General features: G+C 49.2%; 1 pseudogene; it reads left to right on the forward strand.

Annotated features, from left to right (window-relative positions):
* Positions 1-4,316: 4,316 nt before the first annotated feature.
* On the forward strand, positions 4,317-7,421 carry LOC120836038 (annotated as a pseudogene).
* The last annotated feature ends 7,064 nt before the right edge of the window (positions 7,422-14,485 follow it).

Genomic DNA, 14,485 nt, shown 5'->3' on the forward strand with positions numbered 1-14,485 from the left:
GCGACGAACTGCCAAGAAGGCAGAACGCGCGACCCGTAAGCTTGGCTAAACGAAAAGCCATCGACCGTGCCCTGGACGAAATGATCGACACCGGAGTTGTCCGGCGATCTAACAGCCCCTGGGCATTCCCCGTGGTGTTGGTCCCGAAGAAAGACGGCAGCTCACGTCTTTGCGTGGACTACCGCCGTCTGAACGACGTCACACGAAAGGACGCCTACCCGCTACCGAGCATCGACTCGATTCTGTCCAACTTGGGCAGTGCGCGGTACTTCACCACCCTGGACGCTAGCCGAGGCTACCTCCAGGTTCGGATGGAGCCAGGTGACGAGGCAAAAACAGCCTTCTGTTGTCACCGCGGGCTTTTCGAATTCACGCGAATGCCCTTCGGTCTGTGCGGAGCGCCTATGACGTTCCAGCGGTTGATCGACCGAGTTCTGGGAGACGCCAAATGGAAACATGCAATGGCCTATCTCGACGACATTGTCGTCTACTCCAACACCTTCGAAGATCACCTACGTCATCTCGAGGACGTACTCGACCGGCTAAAAGCCGCGGGAATGACCCTGAACCCCGAAAAGGCTCAAATAGCCGAAACCCGCATCGCTTTGCTCGGGTTCGAACTGGATCGCGGGCGCCTTGCGCCACATCACGACAAACTACAGGCAATCCTGGAGTTTCCTGCGCCAACCGACGTGAGCTCCCTCCGTCGCTACCTGGGAATGGTGAACTTCTATCGCCAATTCATCCCAAACTGCGCGACGCTTCAAGCACCACTGACACGCCTATTGCGAAAGTCCGTGAGTTGGAGCTGGGGTCCCGAGCAGGAAGCGGCCTTTCGCCGCACCTCCCGAGCGCTCGCGGACACAGCTGAACTCAAGCTACCCGACTTGAACAAGCCCTTTCTGATCCAAACAGATGCCAGCAATCTTGGCTTGGGAGCGGTCCTGCTCCAACAGCACGAAGGTGTACTCCGACCCGTGGCCTTCGCCAGCCGCTCGTTGACGCCAGCTGAAAGGAACTACAGCACATGCGAACAAGAGTGCTTGGCCATCGTCTTTGCACTCCGGCGTTTCGACATTTATGTCGATGGGACCACTTTCGTGATCGAAACAGATCACCAAAGCCTAATATGGCTCTCCCGACTTCGCGAACCCGCTGGTCGCTTGGCAAGATGGGCTTTGATGCTGCAAAAATACGACTACGTCGTGCGGTACCGGAAAGGCAGCACAAACGTGGTGGCGGACGCATTGTCACGAGCCCCCGTAGACTGCACACAAATTTCCGCAAAGACCCAGGCCGAGCCAACGACATCCACATTGTCAGGCGAAGCCGTGACTCAGTCCCAAAGGGAGGCAGCAGATCTGACCACCCCGGACGAGACGATCAACCACCTAGACGCAGTGAGCGCCGTGGGCATCGTGTTCAGCAAAGAAGAGCTTCTGAAAGCCCAGCAGAATGATCCGTTTTGTCGAAAGGTGATCGACGGACTCGCGGAAGAGTCGGACGCCGTGGAGGCGGGCGGTGCGACCGCCGGGCGCAACACTACTGGTATTGTAGTAGGCGCCGAGTGCCGGGACGCATCTGGTATTGGTGCGGGCACGGAGGATTCATATCTGCTGAGCAATGACGGGCTCTTGCTGAGGTACATACCCTCCGAAAACGACTCCGACGAGGCGTTCAAGGTAGTGGTACCCCGCAGTCTGAGAAACGCAGTTTTGCGCTACTATCACGACTCGCACTTGGCCGGACACGCGAGCGGCTCTAAGACTTACTCAAAGTTATGTCGCATCGCCACTTGGCCGGGCATGAAACGGGACGTTTTCCGTTATGCCCGCACCTGCCACTCTTGCCAAAGCTTCAAACCAAGAGGCGGCAAACCCCCGGGCCTAATGCAACCGATTCCGAGCCAGCAATCATGGTCTCTGGCAGCCTGCGACGTGGTCGGCCCCCTACCGAGGAGCCCTAAAGGACACCAGTATTTGCTGGTTGTAACTGACCACTTCAGCAAATGGACGGAACTTTTTCCACTCCGTAAGCTGACAGCCCGAGCGATCACGGAGAAGCTCATGGAGGTTTTCACCCGTTTTGGATTCCCCGAAGCCCTTTTGACTGATCGAGCGAGCTACTTCGTCGGGAAGGTATTCGTGGACGCGTGCAAGGCCCTTGGCATAAAGCACAGAACAACCACGCCGTACCACCCGCAGTCGAACATCACGGAGCGATGCAACAGAAACATCAAACCAATGCTGGCCGCCTTCGCGGAAAGGCACCGTGACTGGGACACATATATCCCCGAGATCGGGTTCGCACTTCGGACCACTCTCAACCGTTCGACGGGCTTCACCCCCGCTTTCCTCACATTCGGGAGAGAGCTTCCGAACCCCATGGACCGTGTCCTAGGGGCGAGAGCCGGGGTGGACAGCGCGCAGCCGACGCAAACGGACCACGCGCGGCAGCTACAAACTCGGATGACGGAAGCCTTCTCGGAGGCGCGTCGCAATCTCGGGGTAGCGCGAGCGAAACAAAAAGCTCAGTACGACCGCTCGCATCGAGACCTCCGCTACAAAGTGGGCGATCTCGTCCTCAGACGCAACCATGTTCTGAGTGATGCCAGCAAAGGCTTCTCGGCCGCTTTGGCTCCGAAGTGGTGCGGCCCGTACCGAGTGCAGGAACTTCTCTCCCCACTCGTGTACAAGCTGACAAACTTGCAATCAAGAAAAGTCGGTGGGCCGGTACATGTGTGCGATCTGAAACCCTACCATGAGAGGGAAAACGGGGCCAACGAGCAAACTCAGCCCCCGCAGAAACATGCACACGCAGCGCGAGATAACGCCGACGATGAACAACAGGCGTCTCGCTACAATCTGCGTAGACGGAGGAACTATTATCCGAAGTTTTCGTAGAGGCAGCCCCTGTAAGTGGCGAAATGTCACATTAAGGGAAGTGCAAAGCACAAAACACCTGCTGCCTTCGCGAACGCGCCAGACACCATTGTTTACTGGCAAGCAGTGACCTACATACGTCACCTCAGCGTTCGCTCCCGGATGAACCCGTAGGGGAATCCCCCAAACACGGCTTCCGAGGGAAAGGGTACGCGTAACTGCCATTGGTCAGTTATTGCCACCTACGCTCACGTGTGCCACTTGTCAACGCGAGAGCGCGGTGCGAGCGTCGTCACAAGCGGTCGGAGACCAAGTGGTCATTCTACCGCAGTACGTTCCGCACCTACGAAGAGGAGGACCTCCAGCCTTTGCTTCGCGTCGTTCGGGAGCTGCTGTCTCCTGGCTACGGCAGTTCAGCGGTGTCCAGGGACCACGGCTGGGCGTGACTCGTCAGGCAGCCCCGCTACCCCAGCCGGCCGCGGGCCAAACCAGCAACCCGTCGTTTTCGTGGGCCGTCAAGATCGACATCAGGCCAGGGGCGGCCCGCTCATCATCTTCGGGACCCGCGCCCCGGTCGGAAAGCTCGCCGACCAGGGACCAGCTGTTCCCGTTCGTCCCGTAACAAGTCCAAGGGCCCCAGGGACCTGGCACAGTTCGCCCAGCAGGTCTCGCGGGCAATGCACTACATCGGCGCCGAGGGATATCCACCGGAACCTGGTCGCCCGCAACATGCTCGTCGACGAACACGGCTGCTACAAGGTCGCCGACTTCGTACTCTCCGGTGTGCTTGCATCTTCAGGTGTTCCCTTTCGAGTCGGACGTCTACCACCAAAAGTCCAAGGGCGCCCTTCAAGTCCGACGTCTGAGCGTTCGGCGGAATGCTGCTGTGGGATATTCGTCACTTTGGGCTAGACGCCCCACCCCGGCCTGGGCGCTCAGGAGGTGACCCACCAAGTGCGTGACCGTCACGGGATGACGCAGCCGACCGACTGCCGCTGGGAGCTGTACCGCTGGTGAGGGACCGCTGTACGAACTTTTGGACCATGGACCAATGAGCCGGGCTGTTGTTTCCCGTGTAGCTACAGCCGCCTTTTTCTTTTTTTTTAATTATTTTAGTCTTGTTGTGCGTTTGTGTTGGTCCACCCGTTTGCGGGTGACTATTGGCTAAGGAGGGGGGAGTGTGGGGATTGTGATCCCTCAACATTCTGTCGCGTCAGCGTTTTGGCACGCCGTGGCGGCCGCGCCGACGTAGCGAGAGGTGGCGCTGCTTACCACTGTGAGTTAAAGTCCCTTGATGTTTTTTCACTGCGTTTTACAAGTACCGTCATTCTTTGCCGCGCCGACATCTGTTTCTATTGGAGGAGAGCGATGTCACGTGATTTCCGGAATTGTCGCCACTTCCGTCCGCCATTTGCTTCCAAGCTGCTCGGCTGCTCCGTCCGCTCCCGTGTTTCGTGACACTCGCCGACGACTTTAGCTCGACGTCCTGGTGTTTCTGGACCGTAATGAGGCAAGTGAAGTAGTAAGCGTTTGTGTTAGATGACGGGGTGTTGCGCTTTTGCGTGCAGCCAGAGTTCTGGTGGTGGAAAAAAGTTGTTCGCCTTTCCGCTTCGGAAAGCCGATCTGAAGAGGCAGAAGTCATGACTCCACATGAATTGGGAGGAAAAACTCCGTCCCTACCAGAAGCAGCAAGCTTTGTGAGGTGAGCATTTCTGGGCTAGTTACCTCTTCCACAGACGTTCACATAGGTACACATGGAATGTTTTTCCTGACGCGCCTGACTGCCCAACTCGGTCTCAGCTGAAATGCGGCCTCGGTGCTCTGCCGTTTTAGCCGGTTGTTTCTCACTCGAAAACCCGGTTGTTCACCGGCAAAGTTTTTCGCGTAGTCTGAGCTTTTAAGGGACACGATATGAATGGATGAAGCCGCCGATTGGCCGCTTCAGCTGTGAGTGTCTCGCAGTGAACCTCTAGGAAACACGAAAAGCTACTGCCGAGGACAATATGAGCCGAAAACGCCTTTCATGCTTCTTTGGCTTACCACCTGTTTTTGAGAGAGCTGTGGTCCGAACTAGGAATAGAAAGCGAAGTTGAGGAATAATGGAGCTTGTGGGAGTCGCAGAAAAAGGTTGGATCGGGTGTTCCAGCTCGTACTGTCCGCGCGCGGGGAGGGCGTACAATGCGCAGCACTGTTAGCGCGAACAGAGCATCGGTGTCTCTACGTATTTTACTTCCATGGAGTGTTGCTTTGCACCAAATTTTACCGCTTAGGTTAGCGTCCCAAATTAGCCCTTTCCACCGCACTAGCTGTTTTGTTGACGAATTTTTGATTCCGATAGAGAAAAAAGCGGCGACCACTCTTCTGTACTAACAGTGTGACGCTCTCTACCTCCAAACAAAGAGGAATTTTTTAGTGTTCTCAGTGCACTGTCCCGTGAATTGCGAGTTAGCCCTGTTCATTCTCGACAGGACCATTTTGCACCGGATCAGTTTGAACCTCGGATCTGGCAGAGCCATGGCATCAAAAAACTTAAACCAGACGCTGTCCCCACCAAATTTAGCCATAGGCTGCCAAAGCCAGTTCGAAGACCACCGCGAGAAAGGGAAATATCCAAGGTAATTTGACACAGTCAGAGATATTGAATTTGCAGTCACTTGGTTGCTAGATTTGGTATTAAAGTGCTACCTATTTTAAGCAGGGGAGCCAATGCAGGAGGAAGACAGCATCCAGACGCTTCCATCTCTGAATTCAACTGCTGCTCTCACAGGTGTCGTATTTCCTCCTTCACAGATTATTGAGAATATGCTTGTCCAAGGTGATGAATCAATGCAAGTAGCATTAAACTGCATACTGACAAAGTTTACATTTTCAGCAGAAGCCTTGCCCACGCACACAGAGGCACAATCCAGCAAAGTGCAAAACTGCGACCAGGAGTCTGTGCCTCAGGCGGGCCCTGCAGTTGGTGAGTCACACGCAATTCCAGCATTTAGTAGCCGGGCACACGCAGCGACATGCAGTCCCAATCATCCTTAACTCGAGCGTGTGCCAGGCATACTCTGGGCTAATTCTTCCGTTCCTTCTTTTTCGGCCTGTATTTGCCCATCTCAAATGTGGTATGTGCTTCCTTGGGCATTCCTGCAACAATTGACTATCCTGCCATGCGTATATGTGCAGTATGTACCCAGGACATCATAAAAAAAGTATTGGAATTTATGTCAGCATGCTCTTCTGTGCTTTGGGTAGGTGTTGATATGCACCATACATGCATCCCTGCCAGGAGCGGGTGTGAACATTTCCTGAGGGGGGGAGTCAGGTGTTGGTCAGCGTACCATACGTTTAGGAACCCCCTCCCCCTCGTTTCACGTCCTAAATTTTACACATGCAAAAATCAAGAGGGGGGTCAGGACATCCGGACCCCCCCTCTAAATTCGCCCCTGGTCCCTGCTGTAATGAACAGCGTGAGTGGAATCTAACTGCCTGCTGATAAAATTCCCGGCTTCTGCACGAGCCTTGCCCATACTCACAGCCGCCCACTCCAGCGAGATGCAAAGCTGCGACTGGGAGTTTGTGCCCAATGCGGATGCTGCAGTTGCTGAGTAACATGATGGCCAGACACAAATACTGCATGACATTGTTAGTGCGAGTACAACTGCGGCACTCTTTGCATTTTACTTTGAATTAGTAAATGCTGGCACCAAATAATAGAGTGCAACTTTGTGCCCCATATGAACATTTTTCATCCCTTGTTTGCATTAACAGTGTCGCACTATGTTAGGTCAGAACCATCCATAACACCAGTGGGTTGAGGCATACAAAATTCATGCCATAGACCGATCTCACCAGCCAGTTCGACTATGCGCCATCGCTGTCGCAATGCATTGAGGGAACTTCAGTCTTTCTGCACGTGCCCGAAACACTAGAACTCTGCGCGTGAGACAGCACAAGCCGTTTCGGGCACCACCGTCTACCTATTGTGAACTAAAGTTATGGCGGCTTCATGCATGCGCAGAACGCTTGGTGAGGTGGGTCTATTGGTGGCAGGACGACAACAATTTCTTTCTTTTTGTCTCTATTGGTCCCTCTCAAAACAAATGCATTTCTGTGACCATTGACTACTCTGCCATACAAATGTCTGCTGCGTGCACCATATTGTGGGGTTTCATTTTCTGCCTACAAAATTTACAGGTTCACTGCAAGTCTCGGTACAAAAATCGAACATGGCAGGCTCCATCCTAATAAGAACTGTTGGTCAGCGCTTTGTGCTTAAACAAAGTAAGTCAATGCCAAAGGGTGCAATATTGCTTTTGCATGAAATTACACACAGAACATATAAGTGCTTTATGCCCATTCTCGATTAATGCTGCAGGGAGCAACTCCCTCCACTATTATGAGCATTCCTTATAAAAGTACAAGTGACAGCCGTGTGTAGAAGTGAACGACAAAACTGACGCTGGCTGTTCACTTTGCTCGATACTCAGGAGCGGTTCCCTCATTACTGGCAGCAGGCTCCTCCGTCCAGCCATGTACACCGCAGGGGACGACTGCCTCAATGGGTGAGACGTTTCCCTGATTGAATGGCAGCCATGTGTAGAAGTGAACGACAGGACTGATGCTGGCTGTGTTCTTTGCTCGCTACTCAGGTGCGGTTCCCTCAACCCTGGCAGCAGGCTCCTTCTTCCAGCCAGGTACACCACAGGGGACGAGTGCCTCGAAGGGTAAGGCATTCCCCTGAACGAATGACAGTCGTGTGTAGAAGTGAACGGTAGGACTGATGCTGGCTGTGCTCTTTGCTTGCTACTCAGGTGCGGTTCCCTCATTCCTGGCAGCAGGCTCCTCCGTCCAGTCATGTACACCGCAGTCATGTACACCTCCCCTGGGTCCAATAGGTCAATCAATTCTTGGTGCTCCCCTTCTTCGTCATCGGTTGCCCAGATTTCTCGCCAGAAATTAATCACCTGATCAACATCAATGTTCTCGTCCATCTCCTTCTGGTCTTCGTCAAGTTTCCGGTAGAAGGCAGACCGATTGAGCTCGAACAGCTTGTTCGTTCTCCGATACACAATCCGGTTTGCCGCAGTGACTCGTTTTTTGTGAAAGACTGCCCTTTCCTCTTCGATCTGGCTTCAAGCTTCTTCAACTGGTCCTTGTTGTTAGAGTGGTACTGGTTGGCTTAGCAAATTCGTTTTAATGCTCTCGAGGGAGCCTTGTTCTGTATGACTGGTGACAATTTGCAGCTGTTGACTAAGCTCCTTTATCTTTATTTTAATGGCCTCCGTCCAGTTCAACTTCCTTTTGTCACCTCCTGATATAACAGCTGACAAGCGCAGATCAAATCATTCAGCTCTGCTAGAATATGCACCTTCTTTTCTAGCTCGATCCCAATGACCTGATTGTTTACTTCCTGACTGTATACCTTTCTTGTTCTCTTTCGGTCAGTTTGGTGATTAAGGGCCAGCTCAATGTTACTGTCCAGCAGATTCTTTATATTGGTGTACAGTTGGCTGTTTGTTATGGTCGCTGGCAACGGCCATTCTTTCTTCGGCCACCGGACCACTGCCCGATTGAGTAGGCTGTTGTTGATTTTTGCACTGGGTATGCTTGTTTTTTATCGTTGTCGACGTTACATTCTTGTTATGCTTCTGATTATACTTGATTGTTATTTTTGGCCACCAACCATTGGGCATCCGTCTATGTGGTCCTTTACTTCGCTTGATCACCAGGGCCAACCATTTTTTTGGTGTTGTCGTCTCCCTGTCGGCTCTCCTCACAATCGCTGCAAAAGCCATTTCTCTGTCACTGAAAATTCTCATCATCATCGCCATTCAGGTCGGTTGGTGGTCATCGCCGGTTGGGTTGGCACTTTTGTTATCATCGGCAATGGCTGCTGGGGTTTGTGCTGAGTGCGTCAGTGGCCGTTGCACTCGCGAGACATCGTTGATTTCGGAAAAGTTTTCAGTTCCAACGCTCGGAGAATTTTTATTTAGCGTTTCCATCCCTGTTTGGCAGTGACACAGTCGTTGGTTTTCCGATAAACACCAGAAAACCAGTAGCTCGGCACTCACAAAATTGGAAAGACAACCACCATGGACATCTTTATCTTTTTGAAGTGCTAATAGGAGAAAGGGAGGACACACTTATATGAAGAGAAAGACAAGGACTTGATCGCATGCAAGAAAAGCATTCATGGCGTCTTCTCTACTGTAAGAGTGCTGGTAGAGTGGGCTGGAGGGGTATGGTGTGCTCATTTTCTGCTTTGGCATAGTAGGCTGGAAGTGATGCTGTGGGTGCTCTTCTTCACACTTCTATCCTGGATCACTAAAATGGAGCGAAGTAGGCAATGAGCACACCTCCCCCTCTAGCTCACCCTAGTAGCTGTTCCTTTTTGTGTTATCCTTTATTTTAAGCATATTCTCCTAATCTCCTGTGGGATGACTTGTTCGACTGCAACATTGATTACTTCCTAAAAAGATCTTGAATAAAAAAAAATAAAAAAAATCTGTGTTGTCTTATTCAAGACACTTTCTTCATATCTTCACTACCATGAATACACAAACTGCATACATATCATAACATGTGGCAGTTCAATTAAATTGCAACAAAGTTGGGCTCTTGCCATATTTACTATTTATGTGCTTTGCATTTGTGTGAACCCAATTACATTAATTATATTTTACTGCACTGCTCATGAGTTTCAACACTTATCTTTTGAGATATACAGTATATACAATCGCACGACAAGAGCTGAAATAAACAAAAATGTCTGCACAATGCATGTGCTTCGTGTTGTGTTGTCCTTCCTTACCCCCAGTCTCGGGGGTTTTGTCTAAAAAAAAAATATCTACGTGAATGTTAGTGGAAGCTAGGCAGAAAAAAGTAGACGGAGACATTAAACACGTTCATAACGAATTCCTTGAACGCGATCTAATAAAATTGGTCTTGGATTCACCGTTTAATGTGGCAAAATAAAAGTTGTACGCAACATTTCTTCACTGCACGCTGAAGGTATGCTATCCAGCAATCAAAAACAGTGAAAGTTGCCAGCTAGAATCCTTCACAGAGTTATTTGAGACCAAACACGGCTCCGCAGTAGAGGTTCGAGGACGAGATTGCCCGTTATCGCATGTGGGGATAACAGGTGCGATGGTGTAACTTCACCCGAAAAATTGTTTGGGACTGGTGAGTTAAGTGCTGTAAATTCATCCGCACGGATCTCGCACCGTCCAAACTTGTCAAGGTCACTACTTTGCACGACGTTTGTTTTCCATCCAAACACTGCTACTAGTACTTATAACAAAATGCGTGTTGAAGTCATGTAGATACACCCCAAAATAACGAGTTCCAGACGCGTTTGCGTCTACACCGTGCACACGTTTGCGTAGCATTACCAACGCTCGCCACGAGGGAGAATGGTTGCAAACAAAATAGAGTTCTCATAATAGCCTGATTATGCGGCTCTATCGACGACGGAATGAAATTTTCACAAGGCATTTGTCTTTATTACAAATATAAATAGTTTATTGTAACGCAGGCGCGCACATATCTAGCATCGCCGAGAGCATTGCTCGCGAAAGCTCTCGCCGCGGTATGATAGGGATTGCGGCAAAATATTGATATATATATGTGCTTTTGCGGAAATAACAGCTTACCTTCGATTCACGTAAGTAACCCGATGATATCCAAATTAATTTCACGCGCTGGAAATTACCAAAACAAGGAAGACTACGCTACTGCTAACCACATAACAACACGGCGGAACCGCCCTCCCGTCTGACGTTAGGAAGCGAATGGCGGCGCTAGAGAGGGAGAGGAGAACATTTTTGGGGGAAAGGGGAATCGTAGATGGAAAAGAGGAAAGTTGTCGCTACCTGTAAAAACGAAAAAATATCTAGGGACGTTACTGTGAGTGGCTTCCTCCTCTCCCCCTTGGGGCGATTTCCGTGACGAACCCCCGCACAAAGGAGATCGACGTGTCGCTCCTTGATTGGCCACTTCGCCCCCGCCGTTATCTTAAAACCAGCGGACAGCAGTCTCGCTGCGTCTTCTTCCTGGGATTCGGCGGCGGCGACAACGGGGAACCTTCCGGCGCACCGGTGAGCGTTTACCCCGTACTTTGTACATTTGTGGACGACCGTTCGGCCGTGGGCGATCTCCACACCGACGGCGTTCACCAGCTTATAGTCGCTGTTTTGTTGTTATTTTGTTTCATTGTAAATAAACAGTTTATCACCGTTACCAACGTGACTGGTGTCTCATTGCGCTCGACGAGCAGCATGCCACGCGAGTGCGAACCCGCTTCGCGGTAGAGCGTCTCGCCGCGAACGTGGAACTCCCAAAGGCAGTGGCCCTAAGGAGAACCACAAGACATATAGTTCCAATTAGAAACTTGCTAAGCATTATCGAAAGCCACTAAATCAACCCTTTTTAGAGGGATATAACGCCGGGGCAGCATGTTACGGCGTTCTGTAAAATCGCTCGTTTCGATGAGTTTCTAGATTTCGGTTTCTTATCGAAGCGCATCTACGCGCCTGCAGTCCTGGTCCGCGGCGGTTGGGACACGCAACACACATGCACCCTACTTCCCTCCATTCTACGAGGGAGGCAAGGAGGTGGCTTTGCGCCACGACCACTGGGGAGCAGGACCTCAAGCGCAAAGATGCGCTCCGATAAGAAACCGAAATCTAGAAACCTGTCCAAATAAAGTGTTTTTACTGAACACCGTAAAATGCTGCCCTGGCATTATATCCTTCTAAAGAGAGTTGATTTAGTGGTTTTCGATGATACTCAGCAATTTTCTAATTAGAACTATGTCTATTTGCACTAATTAAAAAGTTAATTAACAAATTTTACTTAATTAGCCGACTGATATTTGCGACTATCTCCCTATACTATGTGCTCCTGGACGTATAACTTACCTGCGAAAACCACATAAGTATAGCTTTCAGGGCTTTTTAAAGGAATCTGAAAGAATAAAAAGAAACACCCTGTATATTGTTAGTATTTGGCGGGGCGCTCTGGTATATACCGCGACTACGCGTATAAGAATTCATACGATGTCCAACCGCTGACCAGAGTATGTTAAATTAGGCTTAACAACTTTTACGATTTTACTCTCCGAAAGCGGACCACAGACGACGGCGTGTTTGTTGACAACAACTCATCTGATAGGCAAAGAATGTCTGGGGCTGGGCAATTCCTCGACCCAAGCTTCGTCAAGTGTGCACGCCACTCGGTCTCACGGTTGATCACTTCTGCAACTACGCACTTGCGGCCATTACAAGAGCAGCTTGGCTTGGCTTGACTTGCCTGGCTGCTTGATGGCTAAAGAAAATTGGCTTGGTGGCCAGCTAAATCGAATGCAATTCGAGACTTGCGGAGCCGAAAATTTTTTCTTCTCACGTTGATTATGCAAGGGGGAAAGGAGTAAAAATATTGGTACCTTTTGTGGGGGGGTGTTCATTATGCAAGTAAACACGGTAGTTATTTCATGGAGCACTGAAATTTCATTATATTTCGACGTTCGGCCACAGAATAGATAATACCGCAATGGAGTCCTCAGCTGATCTCTCTTGCCTCAATAAAAGTGGCTTCAAGCACTGCTTGAAGTCATCTTTTCTTCTATATAACACAAGCATGCGAAAACCAAAAATAAATTCAGCCACGCACAACCATAACTGAAGCCCAATACCAATGGGGAAAAAAATATATAGAACAAATCACTCACAGACGGTGAGCATACGGTTAAGTACGTCTTTTGATGAGTATGTCTTGGTACTGGGGTTGAGTTGCGTGTGCGATTTGCCTGCTCTCATTCTTCATTCAGTTCAACGATATTGCGACAGGATGTTTTGAATGTTGAATTTTCGCAATCATTTCATCCAGCTCCTTGACACTGAAGCACTTTGTGCAAGCTTTATTTTATTGTTTGGCTGTTTCCGTGCAAAGCGGCATCGTCTGCATGTTATGATTGTTGCTGCCACACCTCACATAAGTTAGCTTTTGCCAGTTTTATGAAACAGTCCTAATGCCACATGGCGGAGCATTTTGAAACTCGCTGCATGTTTTCATACACACATTAATAGCAATTAAGAACTCTAACCACACACCCTGACGAATCGGGCCCAGGTTGGTTTATGCTCGAGTCCCGGTAAGGAGTTGCTTCGTTTATATACACATGCAAATATAAGGAGCTTTGGTGATGTCACGCAGTCCTGACACGTAGTTGCTGAGAAAAGTATCCAAAGAGCAGTTCATTTCCCTTTTGCACGTTGGATGAACCATGACTCCCGAAGAGATGTTTTCCCTATTATTCTTCAAGGCAATCAGGGTGCTGTTGCCAAAGTTTATTGTGTGGCCAAATTGTCGGGATTTTGTTCATTAAATTAATGACTAGACTTCTTAATTGCCACTTATGCTGCTGCTTGACCAGGCAGAGAGCTGCCGAACCTTTACCTTTGTACATATGTACGAAAAACTGTGCATCCATACACATGTGTACAAAAGCATGTGTGTTCGTACAGGTGTACACAAGGACATGAGCACCCAAGCCAGTAGACATAGGTGACTTTCAAAACATAAATTCACATGCCATTGCACAACGTAGCTTTTCTATTGAATATTCAGGAAATATTCACAATAGACATTTGAAAGAAAGCTTGGAGGACGCTCAAAGGGACCATGAAATGACCTTTTTACTTTTGCCAAATAAATTTTACATTCAACCGTTAATGTTCACTGAATGCCGAACAGACATCCGTTTTCGTTGTTTATTAACTTCTACATGAAAAATTATTGAAATATCGATTGTTCTTCCTCTCCAACTCACTGCAAAACTAGCCGCGGCGTAATTTTGGCAGTCGTGACGTACTATGGCACTGGGCAGTATAAGAATGGGAGCGTTAGCGGCGAGTTGGCGGTGTGCCAGTAGGTTTTACCATAAGGTTTTACTGCGCTGATGGTGCCGATGCTACTGACATATTTTCTGAATCAACGCCTCTCGTCACCGCAATACCCATGGACACATTGCAGCTGAGCAAAATTCAATTAAAGGGTGATTTCACAAGAGGTTGAGCCTGCATGTCCACTCAATATTTTTATTTTTTCTGGTGTTTTTATATGTGATGTACGCAGAAATGAATTGCACGAAGCTGAGCTTTTTGTCTCGTAAACGCGTTTTCACCATGAGAAAAAAAACTTTCAAGATTGCGCGACGGCCCTGTTCCCAATGCGGACTGCATTAGTTGCCAACTTTTTGGCCCTGCGGAAGGCAGGCAAAAAATAGTACGCCAAAAATGTTTCCTGTTTCATGGAACACACCAAAGTTTAAGTCAACTGCATGCAATTATGTGCTTTATGAATTACAAAAAAATATATATAAAAAAATCGTAACTTTAGACCAGGTGAAACAAGTACTTTAACTTTCAGGCCTTCTACCTCAATATGTATGGCATTAACGAGTTTGAAAACTATACATGATATAGGATATAGGCATCTAAATTATTCCTGCACAATATGAACTTCCACTAAAAATATCAACATAGAAAAAATTTATTTCAAACAAATGCATTTTCAAAAAATATTTATATTGAATAAACAAAATTAAATAG

The sequence above is a fragment of the Ixodes scapularis genome, unplaced genomic scaffold, assembly GCF_016920785.2.
Source record: "Ixodes scapularis isolate PalLabHiFi unplaced genomic scaffold, ASM1692078v2 PGA_scaffold2__306_contigs__length_199485367, whole genome shotgun sequence".
In the NCBI taxonomy this organism is placed as follows: Eukaryota; Metazoa; Arthropoda; class Arachnida; order Ixodida; family Ixodidae; genus Ixodes; species Ixodes scapularis.